The sequence below is a fragment of the Urocitellus parryii genome, chromosome 9, assembly GCF_045843805.1.
Source record: "Urocitellus parryii isolate mUroPar1 chromosome 9, mUroPar1.hap1, whole genome shotgun sequence".
Lineage (NCBI taxonomy): Eukaryota > Metazoa > Chordata > Mammalia > Rodentia > Sciuridae > Urocitellus > Urocitellus parryii.
Genome location: NC_135539.1, coordinates 48,003,758 through 48,028,626, shown reverse-complemented (window position 1 = coordinate 48,028,626; position 24,869 = coordinate 48,003,758).

The window sequence follows — 24,869 nt, the reverse complement described above, 5'->3', positions numbered from 1 at the left end:
ATAGTAAAATTTTTATTATTGCTAATAAATTTCTGCTTTGTTGAATAAGTTTATTGGGACCACACAAACCAAACCAAAAAAAAAAAAATCAGTCTTTCTGTGTCATACACACACAAATACACATTTGTGTTGTGAAATGTTACCAATATATAAAATGTACATGTATATTTTTTTTAAAGAGAGAGGAGAGGAGAGAGAGAGAGAGAGAGAGAGAGAGAGAGAGAGAGAGAGAGAGAGAGAGAGAATTTGTTTTAATATTTATTTTTTAGTTTTCGGCGGACACAGCATCTTTGTATGTGGTGCTGAGGATCCAACCCCAGCCGCACGCATGCTAGGCGAACGCGTTACCGCTTGAGCCACATCCCCAGCCCAAAATGTACATGTATATTTAACAAATTGTTTTAAAACTATATGCCATTGCAACCATCATGTAGTTTACAAAAAAGAAATTTTGAGCACTCTAGCAACCCACCCAAGCAGTTCTCTCTACTCCCAACCCCTGCTTCTCCAGTAGAGGCCACTGCTATTCCAACTTTTATGCTAATCATTTTCTGCTTTTCTTTATAATTTGGATAAACATTTGTTTGTAAGATGCATTTATATATCATGTGTAGCTTTAATTCATCCAGTTTCATTGCTGTGTAAAATTTAACTTTATAAAATTACTACACTTTGTCCTTTCTGCTGATGATAGCCATTGTTTCCAGTGTTGATCAATTTTATCAATAAAACTACTGTGACCATTCTGGATATGTATCTAAGCATATGGCTATGAGTGAAGCTTCTGAGTCACAGAGTAGGCATAACACTACATTACCATATAGAGTGAAAACATTTCCAAAAGTAGTCGAGCCGGTTTAACTCTTGTCTGTTGTACCTGTGAGGGCTTGCAGTTCCACTTCCTTGCCAACTCTTGGTATTATGAGACCTTACACTTTCAGTTAATCATGTAGCAATTTAGTTATCTAACTAAATGGTTCAAGGAAAACAAAGTTCTAGGTATCATTCTTGTAACTTCTCTGTACAGAAAACTATTGACTAGGAATTCCTCGGTGCTCAATCTGGGTTAGCATTCTCAATAAGTGGAGTTCCACTTACCACATGTCTAGATACTGGAAATATATGAGTCAAGCGAATGAACAGTGAAATCCAACATAACCTATTTGATGACATGGTAGTAGTATCTCATTATAATTTTACCTACATTTCCTTGACCCCTCATGAGGTGGAGAAACTTTCCTGTCTCTTGACCTTTTGGATTTCCCCTTTTGTGAAGGGCCTAAGTGCTTTATTTGGAGTCTTTTGCTCATTTTTAGAATTCATCATGATTTTTTCCAATAAAGAAGTTCTCTGAATGTTCTGTATGCTAGTCCTCTGTCAGTTCTACAGTTAAAACATATTTACTCCTATGCTTTTACAGCTTTTATGTTTCTAAAAAAGGAACTCTTAATTTCAATGTAATTGAATTTTTGTATCTTTTCCTTTAGGTATTTTTAGGTTTTGGGGTCATGTTTAAGAAATCCTTCTTTTTTTTCTGAAGCAATGAAGGTAGTTACCTTTATTACAGTCTAAAATTTTATAATTTTTGTCTTTTACATTTTGGCCTTAATCTGATCAGATTTAATTTCTATATATAATATGAGGTTAGAGATTTAATTTCACTTTATTCCATCTGGACATCCAATTATCCCAGAAATTTTATGGAAAGAATTTTCTCTGCTTCTAATTCTTTCACTTCTGTCAATATAGTAAGGTCCATATATGTGGAGGTGTTATGCTCTAATTCAGGACCCCCAAAGGACCACCAGAGACCCAAGATCTATGTAAGCAGCAAAGAGGTGTTTATTGCGAGCTAGCTGGGTCCTCCGCGCGCGCGCACACACAGTAACTGGTGACTCTAAGAAGCCCCGAGCCCAGGGTTTGCAGCAGTTTTATACATTCTTTGGAGAAGGCAGGGACTTCACATACATCATAGCAAATCATCACACACCGCGGGAAAATCAAATAACAACTCTAAAACATGATTAGCACATTCATTGGCGGGAACAAGTTGGGTAGTGGTGATTGGTCAGTACAAAACGGGTATTCATTTGAACTGATTGGTTTAAGCCAAGAGGGGTGTACGTGTTGAACTACATGGTTTCCCAACATGTTATTAACTACCATAAACTACTGGGAGGGTCATCTGGCATCCCAGGTATTTCCCTGTCTCATGCTAATTGGTGGCTGCTAGGGGGTTGCAATGGATCTCCACCTAGCCTGACTGAGTCAGGGACACCTGGCGCAGCAGATCTCTCCTGTTATTTGTAGATAAACAACTTAGCAGGGTGGGAATGTGCCTAGGAGTGCTCTGTGGGTTTTTCCAAGGACAAAGGTGATGTCCCTTCCTTGGACAGGCTTTGCTCTGAGGTAGAGGCTGATTTTTCAGAGGACCATTTTTGATCTTTCAAATTTGATTCATTTACTAGTCATGTAACTATTAAGAGCTTTCAAAATCATCTTAATATCTAATAGAGGAAAATTTCCCACCTTGCATTTCTTATTTCAGAATACTGGGCTACTTTTGTCTTTAAAATTTCTCATAGACACTTTCAATTTAGGCTTATCTTCTTTTCTTTTTTGGTACAGGGGATGGAACCCAGGTGTGCTTAACCACTGAGCCACATCCTCAGCCCTTTTTAATTTTTTTGAGACAGGGCCTCGCTAGGTGGCTTAGGGCCTTGCTAAGTTGCTGAGACTGGCTTTGAACTTGTAGTCCTTCTGCCTCAGCCTCCCCAGCCACTAGGATTACAGGTGTGTGCTACTGTGCCCAGTTTCCTTTTGCATATATTTTAACATTAATTTTTCAAATTTCACAAATATACACATTCATCAGTTGGAATTGTTCTTGAGATTTTACTGAAAACTGTAATTAAAATTATTTGAAAAACATAAGTTTTTGAAAATTTAATCTTTGCATTATTGAATTTTTTAATCCACGAACATGGCAGTTCTCTTCAATTATTTGTGAATGTCTCAATTAAGTTTTGCAATTTATCCCACAAAGATTTTATATATCTTTAGTCAGATTTATTTCCAGATAATTATTTTTGTTTGATGCTATCTCCTGGTTTGCAGAAATGCAATTGAAGTTTAGGTACTGATTTTTATATATAGTTATCTTGCTAAATTCTCATTAACTCTAATATTTTATCTGCATATTATGTTATTTCATCTATGAACAACATATGTATGTCACATAAGTAATATGTGACTTCTGGCAGTTTTATTTCTTTCCAGTCACCGAAACAAAACTTTGTCTTGCTTTGTTGCTCAGTGTAGAATTATTACTAAGTTGCTGAATCAAAGAGGTGATAATGAATATTCTGTCTTTCCTTGAACTCAAGGAAAACAATGATTCACCATCAATATGAAGATTCTGGATTTTTTTTTTTTTTGGATAGGCTACAAATATTTTTCTTATATTCCACAATTACTGGGAGTTTTTAATTTGTAAGTGGCAATGAATTTTATCAAATACTTTTTTCTGAATATATTCCAAATTTGCAATTATTATAGGATTTATATTCTTTGTCAATAAATCACATATATTGATTTCCTGATGTTAAATTCCCATTTTTCACAAGAGCCCCTGTAGTGAGGGATTGTTCTTCATATGTCATATGATAGACCCAACCTTTCTTAAAATTGGGCATCTCGCCATAAAACCATGAAAAGATAATTTCGGCTTTACTATAAATTACTGCAAATTCTGAACCTACTTGGAATGCCTGCCCGTGCCCTGAACTCAACCAGGTCCGGTTTTCCCTGACCAGATAACAACCCTTCCCTAAACCTTAGTGGCGCCTCATAAATTCTGGCCTTCCCTGGCCGGACAATGACCCCCTCTGAGTCTCTAAGATCTCCATAAATTCTGATGCCGGGGCCAGCAAAAATGTAAACTTGTGTTATGCTCCTCAGAGTGTTGTTATCTGTAACCCCCCCTTTGTGTAACTTTTTGGGCTATAAAACGGGGCCACAAAGAAGCCTCGGGGCTGTCTTGTTCCCGCCGTTTTGGGAGGGAAAGGCAGCCCGGCCGGTCGAAATAATAAGCTTGCTTTAATTTGATTTTAATTGGAGTCAGTGGTCTTTTCTTGCGTCCTGGTCTAACATTTTGGAGGCCCCAGCGAGATGACCCTGCCCGACCAGATCACAAGAGCAGACTGCTGGAAATTCTGAAGCCGGCCTTCGCTCCAGGGCTCCGGGCTGGAGAGCCAGTCTAGGGGGTGCGCAACTTGAGACGTTCCAAGGCCTCGGAGTGAGCCTTCGTCCCTGGAGCACTGCAGTGAACTGCCGCACTAAAACTCTCAGCAAGCACCTGGTGGAGGAGGCCTCCATAGGTAAGTGGCGCCTTTATAACATCTGGTATCCAGTTAAGGGAGATCTCTTCTGATGACAGAGAGGTGGCCTGGCGAGGCTCACATATACTCCTGTCCGGACAGTAACGAGAAATCGTTCTGTCTTCTGTTCTGTTCTGTAGGGAATTCCTCTGGAAGGGTAGAGAGGTGCCGACGGGCATGCACGCACTCCTACCCCGGAGCTTTGGCAAGACGTTGCATTGCTCTTCTGTTTTTCTGTTTCGGCGCTGGGTTTCTGTTTTCTTGTGTTTTGTTCTGTGTTCTATATGTTTTTTGTTTGTTTGTTTTTGTGCGTTTTGTTGTGTGATTTCTGTGGTAAAAACTTAAGGATATTGGATGTGAAAATGGGTAATAAAGCAAGTCAGCCTGACACCCCTTTGGACTGTGTTTTAAGGAACTGCGATGAACTTTACCCCCCTTTGTTAAGCAGGAGGAGAGAAGCCCCTAGCTGGCTGCTGGAGCACACCCACTGCAGAAGGCAATGCCTGCTGGGGATCTAAGAACTGAGTATCTCCCAGGTTAACAAGTGAACCTCCTTTAAAACCCCTTATCCCTCCAGATCAAGAGAGTCCCCTGTGTTTCTCCTTTGTTAGCAAAGCAATAAACCTCCCTTTTTCTTTTTCTCAAAACCCTGTCCTCATTATTAAATTGGCATTAATTGGCTCTAAGGTCAGGAATCGAACTTTCAGTTACAAATTTTGATATCACCTCCACCCCCCCGGAACTTTTGGAGAACTGACTACTGAAATGTTAGGAGATGGAGTGTGCTTGAGGTGGAATCCTGTAAGTAAAAGGAGGGACTGAGGGACTCCCAGCAGCTGCCGAAGCTCTGTTGCTTCGGGGATTCCCTCCTTCCTTCCCTGTACTGTAAGGATTATGCCACCTCTATCTTCTTGAAAAGAGAAAAAGAAAAAGGAGACACTTAATGCAGTAAAGTCGCCATGGAGACCCTTGATTTTATATTTCAGGTTGCCCCTCTGTGAAAACATCTGGTCCCCTTGTGGGGACATCTATGGTGCCACTGGTGTAAGAGATTTTTCTCTTATCTGCTCTGTTTTAAACGGTTTCTGTCTGTCAGCCATAGTCTGGAGCTCCTCTCTGTCTGTCCTGTGTCTTTGTTTCTGACCCTTTAAGACATGTGCAATAGTGTGTTGATATTATAAATTGTTTCTTGGGAATGATCTTGGCTGAATGTGTGTCTAAAAGATGATGTTTTATTGTAACAATGTGGTATCTGAATGGGTTTTTGATGCATTGCACAATGCTGCAGTTAAAAGTTGGGTTTAGGTAATTGTTTAGTTTATGATTTCAGATAATTCATGCCAGAGAACTTAAATACTTAGGATGGAAAACTAAAGAACTCTACTTCCAAGTTGGCAAGTAACTTCCTAATCATTCAGTCTTTTTTTCACCAATTTCGAATTGGGTAGCCTGGGAAAATGCTACTGTGTGTACCAGTGCATTAATTTGGACAAGGATAGTAAATCATAGTATGGTATCTGTTGACAAAACAAGATGTAAAAATATAAAATTTTGTGAATTGTATCTTAAACTTGTATCATAATTTTCAACATTCGAACCTGAAAATTATGACTTATAGTTAAAATGCCTTAGGCCTGAGGTGTCTGCTCAGAATAGCAGTTTTTCCCTGCTCCTTCCAGACCTCAGCCAGGACTTATGTTGAAATGCAAATGAAAGAAGCCTGCAAGCTCAGTAGGAGACTGATCTGAGACCTAAGAAAAAAAAAAAAAAAAGTAAATTGTATGGTATTTACTAATTACTGGCCAGTCATTTTTACTAGGACTCTTGTTTTTTTTCCTTAGATTCTGTATTTTTTTTTGAGCTCATGATTTTGACCCTACAGACCTAGGTTAATGTTTTTCTGATCAGTCCTATCTTTGACCAACTGTGGAGTTTTTGAAACATTGCAATGGAGATTTCACCTGCGAAAAGCTACTAAGGCTTTTACTATTGTTATGTGTGCACACTTTTGTTATGTGTTGTATGTCTATATATACATATGTCCGTATATCATATATATGATATACAAATTAACATATATAAGGAGCGCTCATAAAAACAAATTTAAAAAAATGGATCCAAAGATCTTTAATTCATGTGATTTAAATGGTTCAATTTAAATTGGATAAACAGATAAAAATAAATGTCTTTAAAATTTAAGCTTACAAGTTTTTCTAGGTGTTCAAAAACCTCATAAAATATTAATGTCTATAAAATGTCTAATATGCCTTGGTTCTAGGACTTTTCCTTCAACAAAAAATGGTTTAAACTGTTCAATACATTTGTCTAATATTTTGATAAATAAGTAAAGTAAATTTGATATGGGATTACTCATTCATGAGTACTTTTGTTGGATATCTGATTGATTTACTAAGGTCTGTATAAGATTGTACTAAGGTCTGTATAAGATTGTAAAAATCAGTCATGTGTTAAAGAGACAAAAATTTGTTAAAACATAAGTTTACCAATAACATTGTGTTTATTAAGTTTTATTTTTTTCCTAGAGCAAGCAACCATAAAAATTAAACAACTGGTTAAATAAGAACTGTTATTTTAGAGCACTGTACTGCCATTTCTTTAAAAGTTAAACTTGGTTAATGTAGAAACATCAATGTAATTGTGATGCTATTAATTTGCTCATATCTTCCAGGTATACAAGTCTGTAAGGTAGAAACTTTGAAAGAGCATTATATCAAGCTGGTGTTCAGAAGTTGTATGGTAAAAAATATATTGGGGATTTATTTACCTGTTATCAATAAGATATGTAAAGTTTTGTTACTTCTTACATTGGGGAACAATTTAAATGTATTCTTAAGTTAATGAGAGCCTAATCTATGTAAAGGTTAAAAACTTTCAGCCTTTCTTTAATTCATGTTTTAAATGTGATATCATATGGTGTTAGCTAATGTTCATGTGACCTCAAACAATTTATGTAAACTTTGTAAAATGATAATTAAAAATACAAAGATCAGCTTTAGAACTAAAACACTTAAGATTTATAAAGAGCCCTGCCTTACCTGAGATGAGGCTCTGTGTCCCATCTTACTACATGTGAGAATGACTATGAAAACAGTAGGCCAGATTTTAGTTCATTTAAAGTTATGTTCAAAAGTTTGTTTTTTTTTGTTGTTGTTGTTTTTTTCTGTCAAGATTACTAGGATCTCAAACAGGGGATATAATGTATAACTCAGCCAAAAATTCAGGGAAGCTGTTACACGAACTAAGTGTTTTTACTCTTGTTAATTTTATTTTGTAATTTCCTTATAAGTGATCTAAAGATTCCCTGTTAGTGTTTTACAGAAGTGTTGCTTTAAGAACACAACATGGGTTAGTTCGAGATAATAAGCCATCACCTACAAGACAGATAGGATAATACAGATCCCAATTAATAAAAAGATGAATAATTATAAAGTTATAGACATTAAAGCCCAGTACCCTTAATATAAGGCTGTTAAAATTTATTTGCTGGATGTTTAAGATTAAGTTTTTAAATTAAAGTTAAATTAAAAGGGCCAGAAAAACCAATATTTGGCTCTTGCCCTCTGAGTCAGTCTGAATCCAGGGAACAGGGGACTTCTCTAAAGAGCTTTGCAACTCTGGGCCACATAACCTCCCGATCAGGGAGACTAATGAGACCACTGGAGAACAGAAGCCAATCAGTGCATTTGCTATGAAGAGGAGAGTCATCAGAGAAGGGAGACATCCCTGATGCTTCCGAGAGAAGCCACATGGTCAAGCAAGACCTAGACCCATCCTAGCGCAAATGGCACTAGCAGAACTGAGAAGTTTCCCCAGGAATGACTCCCATAAAAGCTCAGCTGACTGTTAACAATAGATAGAAACAAAAGTCAGTTTGACTGCTTCATCTTAAACACTTAGCAAAGACATTAAAACCAAAATACAGCCATTCCTGGGCATTTTAAATAATAATAATAATAATAATAATAATATTTTAAGGTATACACTTTATGTTAGCCTTCCAAAATAAGTAAGACTGGAGGCTACAAAGAAGGATTCTCAGACAGAAATGCCTGATAACTATAGAAAGAGACTATCAAGAGGAGCTGCCAGAGACAGAAGTTTTTTTTGTTTAAGGCCTACAGATATTCCTAACCTACACAGGTAGGCTTCGGGTTTGCTAGTATGATTATCCAGCCCTGAGTAACAGAATTAAAGGTTTCTCTATTAGACACAGAGCTCATACTAGTAAAAGAATTTTGCAAGATCAGATGACATTAAATTATTAAACTGTATCTTATGGGGAGGGACAACTGTAACACTAAAAGTTAAATGTTATGCTTACAATCCTGATAACTGGGAATGTTAAAGCCTGGTGAGGGAACTTCTATACAGTGACACGTTCCAGCTGCTGCAACATTTACTCATTACTCATGATTTTTGTTTCTCTCATAGAAGCACCCATCCCCAGATGACTTTACAACCTGTTCTTCCCCAACCAGACTTCAAACCGAACTGACTTCTAAAAGGAAACTCATGTCCCTCACGCCGTGCCCCCTCACATCACCCTCTCTCAGCTCAGAAGAAGCCAAAATGAGTGACGCCTCTCTTCTTACAACAATGGAGCCAAAAATAAATAGACTATCAATATAAGTAATTAATTAAGTCAGGTAAAATCAGGGAGACCGGTTTTGGGTGAGTTCTAAAAATTTAGAGACTGTTGCCTGAGGGATTAAAATTCCCTCAGTGCTCTTCCCCTACCCTATCAAAGATTTGAAAGGGACACATAAGAAAAGGGGGGAATGATAGACCCAACCTTTCTTAAAATTGGGCATCTCGCCATAAAACCATGAAAAGATAATTTCGGCTTTACTATAAATTACTGCAAATTCTGAACCTACTTGGAATGCCTGCCCGTGCCCTGAACTCAACCAGGTCCGGTTTTCCCTGACCAGATAACAACCCTTCCCTAAACCTTAGTGGCGCCTCATAAATTCTGGCCTTCCCTGGCCGGACAATGACCCCCTCTGAGTCTCTAAGATCTCCATAAATTCTGATGCCGGGGCCAGCAAAAATGTAAACTTGTGTTATGCTCCTCAGAGTGTTGTTATCTGTAACCCCCCCTTTGTGTAACTTTTTGGGCTATAAAACGGGGCCACAAAGAAGCCTCGGGGCTGTCTTGTTCCCGCCGTTTTGGGAGGGAAAGGCAGCCCGGCCGGTCGAAATAATAAGCTTGCTTTAATTTGATTTTAATTGGAGTCAGTGGTCTTTTCTTGCGTCCTGGTCTAACACATACTCATTTTGGTTTGTTTGTGATATTTTCTGTATGTCCTTGTCAGGTTTTAATATCAAAGTTATGCTGGTTTTCCCAATAGAAATCTTCCCCCTTCTTTTTACTATTGTTTGAGAGACTTTATGCAAGATATCTTTGGCTTTCTAAACCATAAGAATGTCCCTCTGTTTTATTATCTCTGTGTTAGTCAGCTTTTTATCTCTGTGACCAAAATACCTGATAAGAACAATTGAGAGGAGGAAAAGTTCATTTTGGGCTCACAGTTGCTGGAGATTTAGTCCATGGTCATCTGACTCCATTGTTCTGGGCTGGAGTAAAGCAGAACATCCTGTTGGAAGGGCATGGCAGAGGAAAGCTATTCTGGTGGCATACCACTACTTACACCAAGGCTAGGATTTTAGGAAAAAACCAGTTGTGGCAGGGCTAGGAATGGGTAGGTGGAGCAGGCACCTGACCAGTTTAAAGCAGAGTCTGCGCAGAAAGGGATGTGCTCATGTTGAGCCCATGAGAACGCCCTGTTCCAGAAAGGCAGTGGAGGTGAGTCAAAGCCTTTTTTCTTTATTGCTGTTCTCCCGGCTGCTCCAGTTTAGAATTCAGAGCACACACTGTACGCCTCTACCCACCCCCCGCAGTGATATGATAGTGGGAATTGTGAGATTTGTGCTCAATTTTTGCCATCTTTTCTCTTCCCTCCCTTCTTTTCTACTATTGTTTCTAGTTTTATCTTTCTGATTTTTCTTTGGTATTTTAATGGGAAAGTTTGAGAGTTCCTATCAGGCAAATAAAATCTGAGTTGTTGTTGTTTTTTTCCCCCCAGACAGGAAATAAAGCAGAGTTGGAAGAATTTTACGGAGAACGTCCATACACCCACCAACCCAGATTCTACCTAAAGTATTGCTTTTATTTATTAATGCTACTTTTTTTAGATGTTCATTATGACATATTTCAGTTTGATTCAAGCAGGTTGTCATTAAGCATATTTTCACTACCTATAGGCATTAGACATACTCTAGACTATTAATGATAAAATAATTAAACAGAGAAATAAAAACAGGGGTATATGTCAGCATGCTATAAATATGCCTATATTATATTAATAAATGGAGGACCAAAGTGGTCATTTTAATAACTCATGTTTTAAAAAACTGTGATAGTGTGTTGAATAATTTTTAAGATTATCCACTTCATTCCATAGATAAAAATAGGCCATACAAAGTGGAAAGGAGAAATAACAAGACATGGATGTCAGATGGTGGGGGGCTATATGATCCCATATAAGAATTTACCTAAATATATATAATTCAGTCTTGAAAGACAAAGGATCTCCTTTAGTAGATTCTTTTTTTCAGGGATTGAACCTAAGGTCTGACACGTGCTAAGCAAATGTTCTACCACAGAGGTACACCCGCCCAGTCCCCTTGTAGATCATTTTTTTAAGGACATCATGTAGTCATATCATCTCATTCCAGGTGATGAAATCAACAAGAAGATCTTCTTGGTCCTGTGATTCATCATTTTCCCAAAATTTCCATGACCTAGGAGGAAACAACAACAGCAGCAGCAACAAATGGATTTACTTCTTGAAAAATGAAAGAGTTTGGCTGCTTCAAAGTCCTTTAAAGGAAGTACTTACATTCCAATTGCCTTAATAAGGGTGTGTTTTGTATGCAAATCTTGGTTGTCGTGTTCCTCCACTTTATAGTTTTTCCTCTTTTAATTCAGCGTTTGAAACATGCCATCCAAGGGACCACAAAGAAATCTTACTCTTATTTAACAATTCCCTGCATATTATTATTATTACTTTTAAAATTGCATTTCCCTGGCACACATTTCAAAGGCATTTTCCTACAGATCAAACCAAAAGCTTGGACAGAGCCAAAGTTAGTTTCAACTTGAATCACCACCTACCCAGGCCTGCCTCAGGCTGGCAGTCCAAAGGGAAAAATGCTGCCTAAGTGCATTTCCATCCTTGGGTCTGTCCCCTGCTCAGGTGTAGAGAATTGAGATTAATTGAGAGAGGTGACAAGGTATATTTGACTGTAAAGGTGTTCTGGGAGGCAGCAGGGTTTAGAGGGCCCAAATGTTTGGCAAGGAGTAAATAGGAATGGCTTTTGAGTGGAACAGTTTGAAAAAGAACAAAGTTTTTGTGATTCCAAACTGTTGCCCGAGCTTGCAGAAGTTTTTAGCTAGAAATGCTACCGGAAAAGTTTAAGGCCTGAAAACCTGCCGTGTTTATTTATTATGGCAATAAACAGTATGTAAAAATGTTAAAACAAAGACTCATGTTCAAGAAATTACTGAAAACAAAAGAAATCAGGATTGATATGACATTTGTTTCTGGAGATCTCTTTCAAATCTAGATTTTTATATACCAAAAGTTCAACCCTTTTTCAAATTGACTTTCAGGTCAAGGAAGCCTAGTTTTTATTTAATGAATTTTTTTTTTCTTTCTGATTTCCCATTAACCAGATTTTATCTGGTGAGTCACAATGTCATTTGGTTGAATCACTCTAGCTCTTAAATTATCTTTAGCTCTCAAGCCTCTAGGGTACTGTTTATTAAGGGCGTATGTTAATAACTCTACACAAGGGCCTAGCAATGTGTTGAGCCTTTTCCAAAAGTGGTGAAGAGGAGGTGTTACACACCTTATCTAGGCTTAATCATGAACTCCAAAGCCTGGGAGACCATGCTGGGTGCTTTAAGGGAGGTTCTATAGACATGACTGCTTGGAGTAACCAGCACAGGGTTTCCAACTGCTCCACTCAGGAGCTGGATAGATTAGGACAAATTACTTAATTCCCAAGCCCCATTTCCTCATCTGTAAAATGGTGCTAATAGTAATCACCACATCACAGTGTAGTATTTAGGATTAAATAGTACATCTAGAAAAATAGAGTGCAAAGTAAATGCTAAACACATTAGCTGTTGTTATCACATTTGTATGTGTTTAATTCATGTAACTGCACTAAGACCAATTTTTGTGTGTGAGGGGGTACCAGGGATTAAACTCAGAAGCATTTGACCACCAAGCCACATCCCCAGCCCTATTTTGTATTTTACTTAGAGACAGAATCTCACTGAGTTGCTTAGCACCTCACTTATGTTGAGGCTGGCTTTGAACTTGTGATCTTCCTGTCTCAGATTACAGGCATGCACTACCACACCCAGCTACTAAGAACGATTTTTATTTGTGTTACCAGGATTTTGTCATTAGTTTCACTCAGAAATACCTTGTTTTTAAGCCTATCTCATAATTTGGAAAAAAGATTAGGGAAAAAAAAAAAAAGAAAGAAAAGCAGAGAACTGTTAGCTGAGGCAGAAAGAGAACTGGAATCCCCTAGAATTGTTGCCCCCATCACCATTGACCGCCGTTTTATTGATCCATGAGGAGCACTCTTGGTTTTCATAGGCCTCTATGGTGCAATCTTTTTGTGTTTTTCCAAAGTTCCTCAATAAATACATTAGTTATGTTTTGGAAACACATTACATAATCTTTAAAGAAATCGTTGAAAAAATAAAACAAAACCATGAACCTAAAAAACATCACAGGGACTTCACAGATGCTTGGCTACTTACATGTCTTTTTATATTTGATGAAGAGACTCTTGAAATTACTGAAAGTAGTGACTCAGATAGGTTCAACATGCATAGGCTTTTAATCTCACTGGTGTCCATGTGGCATTTGGCTAAAATTTACTTTCAAATTATCAATAAATGAAATTGCAAAATGTGATCCCTTCCCCATAGGGACAGTTTTATTGCTGTTGCATCAATTTTGCCAGGTACATTTTTCAATGTAGCAACTTATATATAACTAGTGATAATAAAAACCATTGGATACTAAGGAATGAATTTCACTGAAAGTGTCCAGATTCTTGGAAATTTTAATGTTTTTTTTTCTTCTTCTCTATTTTCTTTTTTTTTTTCCTGTGAAAAAGAAAATGTAACTCATTTTTTGCTCCTATTGCCAGAGACATATGAAAGAAGTCTTCACTCCCATTTGAAAGATGTTGCAATACACACTCTAAATTCGATGTCGTTGCATCCATTCTGTGCCACCAGGGAAATCTGCTTGTAAACATTAAAATTCATAATATGGCTGTTGACATCATCAGGAATTATTTGTTCCTTTGGTCAAGTAATAGGAAAATATGGGGCTGGAGATGTGGCTCAGCGGTAGCGCGCTCGCCTGGCATGCGTGCGGCCCGGGTTCGATCCTCAGCACCACATACCAACAATGATGTTGTGTCCGCCGAGAACTAAAAAAAAATAAATATTAAAAATTCTCTCTCTCTCTCTCTCTCTCTCTCCCCTCTCTCACTCTCTCTTTAAAAAAAAAAAAGTAATAGGAAAATAATCTGACATGCAATATGACTCTATTAAGTATTAACATCTCTGGGTATATCACTTTATATTCTGACATCACAAATGGTGCTGAAAGAAAATTTTTTATCTGGTTTATATAAATACTTGATGTTCATCATCTGAGATGTTGTTGTGAATACAGATGGCCTCATAATATCATAGATATCTTTATAGGTAATATGACGTGAAGCTGAAAGGATTTGGTCCAGCCACTATGATGTGTAAATCCCTCAACCTATTATTGGATTAATGTTTAAATTCTGCTGTAATGTAGTTACTTTATGGAAATACTAAGAACACTTGACTTCAATAGCCTAGTTGGAGTAAGATTTCTTACAACTGTTAAAAGGCTCCAATTTATAGACATGTATTACCAGGAGATGTTTATAAGCATTAATACATTTCCTAATCATGCTCTTCACTATGAAGTCACTGCTTTAAAATGTTTACGGAATGCTAAAGTTTTTAAATTGTCTGAGGTCGTAGCTCAGTGGTATACTGAGAGCTCAGCATGCCTGAAGCCCTGGGTTCCATCTCCAGCACCAAATGAATTTTTTAAATTGATATTAAATTAAGGGGCCAACATTATAAACTGTCAATTGAGGATATTTTAATATTCAATCTTTCCATTTATTATTCCAACATCATTTCACCTCAAACATTAACATGCCCCACAAACAACACTCTTGATCCCATCCTGCCAAGATATATTTGCTCCCCTGGTGTCATTCAAGTTAGTAATTGGCACCACCATTCACCCAAAACTGTTTGCTCAAGCAAAAGCTTTGGGCATCATCCCTGACTTCTTTATTTCTCTTACAGCCAACATTCAATTTAAGAGCAAATTCCTTTGGCTATACTCTCTCCAATTATCTCTGATCCAACCTCTTCCCATCACTTTGGTCAGCTGATAGAATCTGAGTCTAAACCACCATTCTTTCTAGCTTAATTGACTTTAATAGTTTCCAACTGCTCCCCTACTTCTACTCTTACACCAGATATTTGATCTACATTCCATTCCAGAGGAATCCTTTAAAAAATATAGATTAGATGATTTCACCTCCCTGGTCAAAATTCTGTGGCTTCTCATCATTCCTTCCATGTCTTACAGGGCTCTCAGCCATCTTTTGTGTACCTCTTCAATCTAATGCTGTTTTGCTTCTGCCCTTATTCCCTCCACCTAACCTTAATGCCTTTCTGTGTCCATGGCAACCTAGGCATCCACTCATCTTAGGACTTGCCCTGTGTGGACCATCTGCCTGGAAGGCACTTCAAATATGCTCTTGGCTCACTGTCTTCATTCACTGTCTTTCCTCATGCTATCTAATGAAAAGCCATTCTTATCACCTATGTAAAATAGCATCCATTGTCACTCTCACTTAGTGGTTCCCAAATTTAGCTGCATATTATACTTACCCAAGGTGCTTAAAAATCCAGATGCTTGATTCAACGGAAATAGAATTCTCCAGATGAGATCAAAGATTTAGTATATTTTTTTATTTATTTATTTTTATTATTTATTTTTTTTTAAACTTTTTTTTCCTAAAGATTTTATTTATTTATTTACTTATTTTTTTAGTTCTCAGCAGACACAACATCTTTGTTTGTATGTGGTGCTGAGGATCGAACCCGGGCCGCACGCTTGCCAGGCGAGCGCGCTACCGCTTGAGCCACATCCCCAGCCCATAGTATATTTTTTTAAAGCTCTCATGTGTTTGTAATGTAGACAAGACAGCTTCAGCTCATAGCACATATTACTATTGGCATGGTATTATATATTCATTTGACCTCTATGTTACTATGATACTATGTGTCTAGAAACTTTCTGTGTTTTGTTCACAGCGAACTCATTGAGACCTAGAACAGTTCTTTGTAAATTTTAGGGGTTCTAAATAATTTCATAAGAAAAAGGTTTTCTTCTCCTCAAAATAGAAAGCACATCTCAGAAAAAAATGGACAGTCCTTTCCAAAAGAGAAAATGTGGAGACTTTATGCTGATTCATTTTTAACAGTAATTTCGAAAATAAAATATTATATGTTATGGCACTGTGGGTTGTGTGATCATTTTTCTTGTAGATATACACTTCTAAATAAGGAGTCTTCATTCAGCATTTCAAGAAAAGTGAAGCTCAGTTGTCCAGCTTGTTCATTTTTAACACTGTACACAAAAAGGAAGTAATATTGCCATTTCATGCAACTTATGATAGTCCAAAAAAAACACCAAACAAATATCCAGCAAAGCCCAGAAAGACCAGCCCTCACAATCTGCTTTTTATTCACCAATTTTTAAAATCCTGAAATATGATAGACTGTTTTCACATAGAACATAACTGTCAAAAATGGAGGTCTTAAAGAGTGGACTTAGATCCAATGATATAATCAGACTGACCACTTCAGAATATACTTTACTGATTAGTTAACACATTTGCTTTGATGATAAATTGTTACCAGCTCTCAGAGGTGACTTTTAAAATATAAGACACAGGCTATACTTGTTAGATACTAAATATATGTAGAATTGTTGTATAATGATCCAAGAAATCAAAATCAAACCCCTGTCATTTATTTCTGTATGGCTTTTAAAACTGCATGAAGCTTAAGATCTAACACATATTTATTTTTGTTAAGGTCTGCCTCATTTCACACCAATAGTTTACTATATTATGAATATTTTCTTTACTGGGATTTAATACAACGTGTGTATATATATGTGTGCGTATATGTATATCTACATATAATTTGGGTAATGATTACAAAACATATCTTACAAGTATAGAAAATAGTAGTTAATGTTTTCCATCTGCTACATGATATGTCACCAAAAGAACCACTTGCCCCACAAAATTATCCAACACCTAGGCAAGTACATGACAGAAATATACATGTCTAATGAGTTAATTTGGATCATTTACTGATACACTTTTGTAAATGCTACCATATGTTGTTTAACTGCCCATTGTCAAAATTAGTGCTCAAATGTTGTCACTTTCAGAGCTTTACTCTGGAATATTTTTTTTAAATGTAATTATTTTAATTTATTTGTATAAAATGTACTGTCACTGGAAAAAATGAAACTACTGCCTTACCTAATGGAATACTTCTAAGTATCTAATTTACAAAATTAAATCTAGAATTCTGAAGTCTTTTTGTTTTATTAGCTTTTAATGATGTTTTGTTTGTTTGGTAGATAAGTTCTCTAAAGGGTTAAAATCAAGAAATATGTCTAAGGACCCACATTCAGAATATAAATTGCAGAAAGACATGCAGAATCCTTCACTATTTTAATCTACAGGCTTGAAAAGCATTACAGAGTGTAAGTGTACAGGGAAGTTGCCATAGCATGGCTCTATGCTGGGGCCCATCTGTCCCCACCTTCTCAGAAATTGTGCTGGACGAAGAACACTCAATCAGGACCAGGCAGAAAAGCCTTAGGAACTTCCTACTGAGTCCATATTACCAGCCTGGCATAAAGTAAAGATAAGAAAGGCTTCTTACAACTAAAACCACCATTCTAAATATTATAAATACTGACATAATTATTTTGATACTTATAAAAGAATTGATTGAGTTTTTACAATGTAACAGTGTTATCCTAAGCTCCTTGAGATGCTTAATTATCCCCAGGTAACCTGACCAAGTTTACACACCCAGGATGCTGCCAACCCAGAATGTGAACAGAGGTGCCTGACTCCAGAGCCTGTGCACTAATCAGCTCACAACACAACTTCCAAATGGATGAAATGTGAAAGGCTAGATTTATTAGTAAAAATGCCACAAAAATAACTTCTTGTGTTCTTGTCCTATACTACTTTATCAGGGATGTAACTAAATAGTCTTTCTGACTTGAGATTATTTTAATTCTATTAAAGCTTATAGACCAGGCTTACTCCAATTATTATGGTGCAGATAAATTACACACAGTGAAAATTTAAAGAAAAAAAATGACAGGGTTTATAGCATGTAACTCTCCTACATGTAGTACTGGCAGAACTGGACTCAATGTTTTGCTCTCCCCGGAGTCAAGATGGGCAACAGGGGGTCTATACAATCCTGAAAACAGACAAAATGTTAAACATTCACACATAGACATTTTGTCTGAAAAATGATCACATGGTTTTTACCATCTATTTATATCTCAAAACATGAAGAAATCACTGCACTAAAGTCTCTAAAATATAAAATTGTGACTTCCCACATAAGTTTATTATGACTTCCCCCATAGGAAGAATTTTAATCCATAAAGAGAATCCAGCCTATTTGATATTTTTCTCATGGCATAGTAATAAATTGATACTGTGAAATCTTCTAAAGCAAAGAAAAAAATAAGAAATGTTTGCACTAAGCTTTACAATGCATGTATAATATTACTAGAACAATATTAAAATGACTCAGTTACTTTTTCTGCCAATACTATATGTGCACCATGTCTCAGAAATCTTTCCTTCATTCATTCCTCAAAGCTAAAGAACAAATGGCTTCTTTTCTGCCTGAAAACCTCTACAAGACTCAAGCAATGAGTCAAGGTCCTTGTCTCCACATTAGAGTTCAATAATTGCATGTTGCAGCATTAAAACACTTCACTTGTATGTTAATAAAGTAATACTATTACTTGAAAAAAAAATTTTTTGTTTGGTACTGGGGATTGATTCCAGGGGCACTCAGCCACTGAGTCACATCCACAGCCCTATTTTGTATTTTATTTAGAGACAGGGTCTCACTGATTTGCTTAGTGCCTCACCATTGCTGAGGCTGGCTTTAAACTCAATCCTCCTGCCTCAGCCTCCCAAGCCACTGGGATTACAAGTGTGCGCCACTGCACCCAGCTTACTTGAAATTTTTAATTGAACCACTTAACGTACATTTTATTATTTAAAATAGCAAATATGCAGAGATTCAACTGCAATTACTTGAATTCTCAGAAATTCAGAGTGGAGCAGGGCAGTTAAGAAAGTTGTTCATGTAGAGTGTGATCATTTGAGGAAAACCAAAGGTTATCCACATATTTCCCCTCATTAGCATGAAAACACAACACAACAAAGAAATGTAACCAGCTTATATTTCACCGATCATGATTTTTCTTTCTTATAGCAAATGAGTATGCCTCATCTAGAGTGAAATATATGAAAACTGCTTTTGAGCCACACAATATATGCCCTCATTGATTTTTGTATTAAAGAGAGTCAAGAATATAACCTTGTTCTGAGTTAACAAATATAAGGATTCCATCTTTCAGTATAACAGGAAACAAAACAAAGAGTGAATATTCTTGTTATATTATCAGTGTACAAGTAAAGTGATTGAATCTAAGCTTGTCATTTCTGTTCATTATAAATTACCCTTCTAGGTGTATTCTGTTACAACATCCCCAAAAGGACTAAGATAGGCATGAACTACCATTCAATGATGACCTAAGCATTCAGAGTTAGCATCCAGCCCCACAGGTTTTAGGACTCATTCCTTTCCAAGTCCACCCCTCGTTCATAAGTGGGGTCCTCTGTCACTTTCCCTATGATCAACTACCTAAAAATTCAGGATTCTCATCATCCCCTCAGGTTTGATAATATACTAGAATGACTCTGAGAGCTCAAGAATGTGTCTTATAATTAAAGTTCCATAAAAAGACAATGTGTGTCCAGATATGAAAACAATAAGAGCTTACTCCTCATTGACATTTCCAAAGAAACTACTGGAGCATGAACATCAGCAACAAAACTGATTCAAGGAGGAAGGAGGGACATGTGTGATGGTGAACAAATCCATTTGGAAAACATATCGTTAAACTCGAGTATTAACTGTGGGGAGAAAAACTATTAACTTTCATGTGTATATTTAAAAATCAAAACGAAGTTAAAATTCCAGATAACAATAACATGGAAGCTGATGGCAGGTTGTTTCAACAAGAAATGAAAAAAAAATACTATAAACAGTTTTGTTCCCTTTGGAAGAAAATAGAGTTACTAATTAACTTTGGAACTTATTAGAGACAACAAAGCTGATGTATATATTAAAACATCAAAAGTAACTTTTTAAAAGTAAAACATGGTAATAAAGAAAACCTTACTAATCCAATAAATGGAGCAAAGCATAACAATAGAAAAGCAAGTAGGGATAGAATATGGCAAACACAGTAAGACACTAGAAATGTACGCCAAAATAAATTATACAAAAAGGTCAAAACAATTATTAAGAGATAAATTTTGGGATCCATTTAAAAAAGTTCCATGTATTTTTTTATAAGAGACATTTAAAGCAAACCATAAAAAGTCTAAAAATTAAATCTTGGAAAAAACACAAAAAATGAGATTGATATACTGACATTTTTAAGTATCAAATATTTAATGGGATAATGATACCTTTGATATTGACAAAAGAAGAAATATCCAAGGAAATCATAAACAAAATAGCCTGAAATATATAAAAGATGTAGAATTATAAGGACAAGTCGACAAACTGAGAGTTATGATGTTACATTTTACTTTCTCTTAGAAATCAACAGGGAAATCAGACAAAGATTACTAAGATATAGAAATGTATAGTATATTTGTGGTGAAGAAATCTTATCAAAGGAATAACTATTACTTCATGATAGATAGAAATTTACCAAAAACGGTGACATATTAGACCAGAAAACACATATCTCAGTAAGTTACAAAGAAGTAACATTATATTGATGATTCTCTGACAATAAAATTAAAAATAGAAATAAAATATAGCCAAGACAATTAATTAGTTTTAGAAATGATTCCACTTTAAAATAACTCATGGTTACACAAGAAACTTCTAGGAAATTAAATTTTTGAAACTCTATCATTAGAATACTACATATCCAAAACCTATAGAACAGAATCAGTCTGGTCCTTAAGTGAAAGTTTTAAATTTTAAATGCATTTAGAAATAGTAGAATCTATTTTGATATAAAAATATGGAGTATGACTTATTCTAATTAGGCTCCCAGTTTTGTGGATGTACACGAAGTTGAGATTCACTATGGTGTATTTACATATGTACATAGCAAAGTTAAAACCTGATTCACTCTATTCTGAAGGAAACTGGTTGTTTAGAATTTCTATTCCTTAAAGGCACTATGCCCAGTCATTCATACAAAAGATTTAACAAATTTTAATTAACAGGTTATTCTTATTTTCAAGAAACAAATTATCCTTATTTTGAAAGCATTCTTGCAGAAAACAGAAAAAGAGAGCTGGGCATGGTGGTGCATGTTTATAATCCTAGTGGTTCAGGAGGCTGAGACAGGAAATTCAAAGCTAGCCTCAGCAATTTAGCAAGGCCCTAAACAATGTAGTGACACCCTGTCTCTAAATAAAAAATAAAAAGAGTCAGGGATGTGGCTCAGTGGCTAAGTGCCCCTGGGTTCTCTGTAAGATCTTTCTAATGCACTCATATACACGGTTTGACAAATTCTACTCCTTTATGATTAAGAAAGGGAAAAAATGTAGTAAATTTTTCTTATCTTGATAAAAGAAGCCCTTACATAATGGTGAAAATTACATTTCAAATTATAACACCTAACAACCAATTTTTCCTTATCTAATTTCATGTGTTTTTAATAATTTCACATTTTACACAATTTAATATTTATAAGAACCCCATGAGCCAGGTATCATATTCTTAATTTGCTAGAGGGAGGGAGTGTGACAGAGACATGTTAACTAACTTGCATAAAATCAGACAGTAAGAGGTCTGAAACCAGCCATTTTGGCCTCCAAGTTCTTGCCTTTACCCAGTGTGGGAGACCAACCTTGCATGTGACTTGAGTTAACTCCCCTGCTGAGTGATGTGGCATCAGGCACCCATGCTGCTAGACTGCCCCCTAGGGTTCCAGTGACTGTTTTCGTGCCTGGGCATGTTTTCCTACAGCCCCATGGGTGAAGTTAGGCTCACCTGTTCCTTTGTAATATAACCCCTTGCCCTGTTTAGGATAGAATGTTCCATGGAAGTGCCTTGTGTGTGTCCCCTTATCTTATTATGCCTTGGGTGTGGCCTACCTAGGTATCAGTCAACCTGCTGACAGTGGACATCATGAAGATAGACTCAGCCCCCTGAAACCTGACCTCTTGCCTCAATTGAATAGCTTCTCCTCAATAAAAGGGGTCAGCATGTGCTCTCACTCTCTCTCTTGCTGCGGACCCTTAAAGTCAGAGGAGCCGTCACAGCGACCCTAAAGAAAAAGGTATTCGTGTCTCTTGTGTGGTTATTTTGCACAGCCCAATTAGCCCAGTTCAACTGGAGTGATCTCTGAGCCTTTTAGTCTCAGAACAGAAACCCGGCAACCCAGGATGCCATAATGCCCTGGGGCATATCCAGTACCCTTTAATTTCCCTTGTCCATTTATAACTCAGTTATCTCCTGGATTCAGATCCTCTTTGAGAGAATCACTTGGGTTTCCTTTGTAAGACTTCTTTAGATTCAAGTCACTCTCTTGGATCTAATTAATTATCAAAGTATTCTATTTTTATATGCCTATCTCAAAGAGTAGTCAGTCTACTTATTTTCTTTTCCTTTTTGCATATTGAGTGTGGCTTCAAATCTCTTTTTTCTTTGCTGTCAAATATAATCTCCAAAATTCTATCAATTCTTTTAAAGAAACCTGTTTTTCTCTTCCTTAAGCAGCCCCCAGTTTGTCTTCTGCTGTTTTAAGCCATCTTTTTTGGCATTGCTACACTACAGGAAATGAAAAATTCACTTTATTGTAGAAAAGGAATTTAAAGGAATCCAAGAACAAAGCAAATGCTTCTAAGAGTTTTACTATCAGTGTTGTAAACTTGACCTCAAGTTAGTAGGAACCTGCTCTCTCTTGCTTCCAATTCAGGAAGCCCAAAATGCTTGTGTCACACTTGCCAAAGTCCCAGGAGACCAAATAAATTACATGGCCAAGCCAGTGTCCATGTGGGGGAGAGGTCATAAATTTGGAAGCCATGATTCATTTAAAACCACTGTAGTATTTATGTGTATTTTAGCAATAGGTTTCCCTCTATATTCATAGACTATGTTCATTTATAGTTCCTGGTGCTGTCAATTTGAGTCCCTACCTAAGTTTCTTTTCTAATTATTCATGATTCAGTTTTAGAACCTCAATGTCTGATACATTAATATTAAATCTTTACACTTTTTAACTCAGAAAAAGAGAATAGTGTAACATCACAATTTCCCATGGCAAGTTAAGAGGAACACATATATGTTATTTTAACTCCCAATAAGGAAGAAAGGAAAGAAGGGAAAGCTAAAGTTGGGGCAGAGAAAAGATGAAAAATATACGCCTCATAACTCAGGATAGAGGCATCTGAACAGATCCTCGAGGAGCTACTTACCCACAGAATTCACTTCTGCCATTACTCCTGTCATATTTTAATTATATAATTTCAAGAGAGATGGAAAGGCAGGCTGACCTCAGTAGTGAGAATAGGCAGATAACATAACATGGTTGAAAGGTTCTTATCTTTGCCACTGAAGCTTTTCCTCTCTCCCCATTTTGGGGAACATGAGAGTCTCCTCTGAATACCAAACACAGGGATTAACAAGGCAAAGTACTTGCCTCTGAGTAACTCAAGGTCAAGTGTAGGAAACTGATTCCATCCTGTAAAGGATCCCATCCTGAAATGCAGTCATTTTCCCCAAATTGAAGGCCAGAAGTGTTAGCTAAAGTTGAAAGGAAGAACCCAGACGACTTGCTTAAAACAGAAGTCATGTCCATTCTGGGTCATGTCATGGCTACTTCTGAAGCAGGATCTAGAGCCCTTACATCCACAAGAAAGGGTTTCACAATTCAAAGATAGCAGAGGAGCTCATAAAATATTTGGCATAATTTTATTTCCTAGACATTTTAAGAAAGCCAAATTTCTCACAGGAGAGTAATTAATGGAAGTCTCTTTTGAATGACATTCTAAATTCATAGAAGCATTAGTAATCTGGATAACTGGATTACTAAAATAAAATAAACTAGAATATATCATCTAGAATCAGACTAAATAAAACCAGATCCTGAAACACGTACATGATTTTCAACAGAATGTGGTGCCTTGCAGTGACTAATTTTGTGAGCAATTATAGATATTTCAGTGGCTGTTTTGAGGAGAAAAAAAAAATCTTCTGGTATTATGCTAAAGAAATACAACAAATATGGGCAGTGAGAGGTTCCAGGGTTGGATTTGCTCCTTTGTATAGCACCGGTGCATCCCTCACTTCAACTTATGTTTAGGAGAATGGCAGTGCTATTCTTCTTAATTGAACATGGTTCAACAAATGGAATTCTCAAATAGGTCACTTTATATATCAACTTTAAATGTGATATGGGGCCTACTAGGTTTGTAGCTCATGAATGATTAGTGGTGATAACTAGACCTGGGGCCCTGCAAAGATGAAGGACAAAAACAATCTTCAAAATTACTATAGCTTATAAAATGGTACACTGGTGACATCTTGTGGCCATCTGTAGTAAGATCACCCAAATTCTGAAGGGACAAAATGCAAAATCTTCCTCCCTCCCTCCCTTCCTTCCCTAGACTTTTGGATTCCCTGTCTTATAATCTGGAAATTTCATGAAAATGCTACATCTACTAACATGAAAGCTCAATTACTATTGAACTAATAATAGTATATGATTGTTTACCACCAAAAAGCACCAAGCAATCATTATAGTTCTAGAAACTGCACACAACCTGCCTTTCAAGGACTCAATTAAGTACAAGTTAAAAGTAGGATTTTCATAAAAGTGGTAACATGGATACAGGAGTCCCTCCTGGGAACTTCGGAATAGACCCAAGAAATTTAATAAAGAAGAGAGTTCCAAAAACACTTGACATTGAAGGTGTTACTAT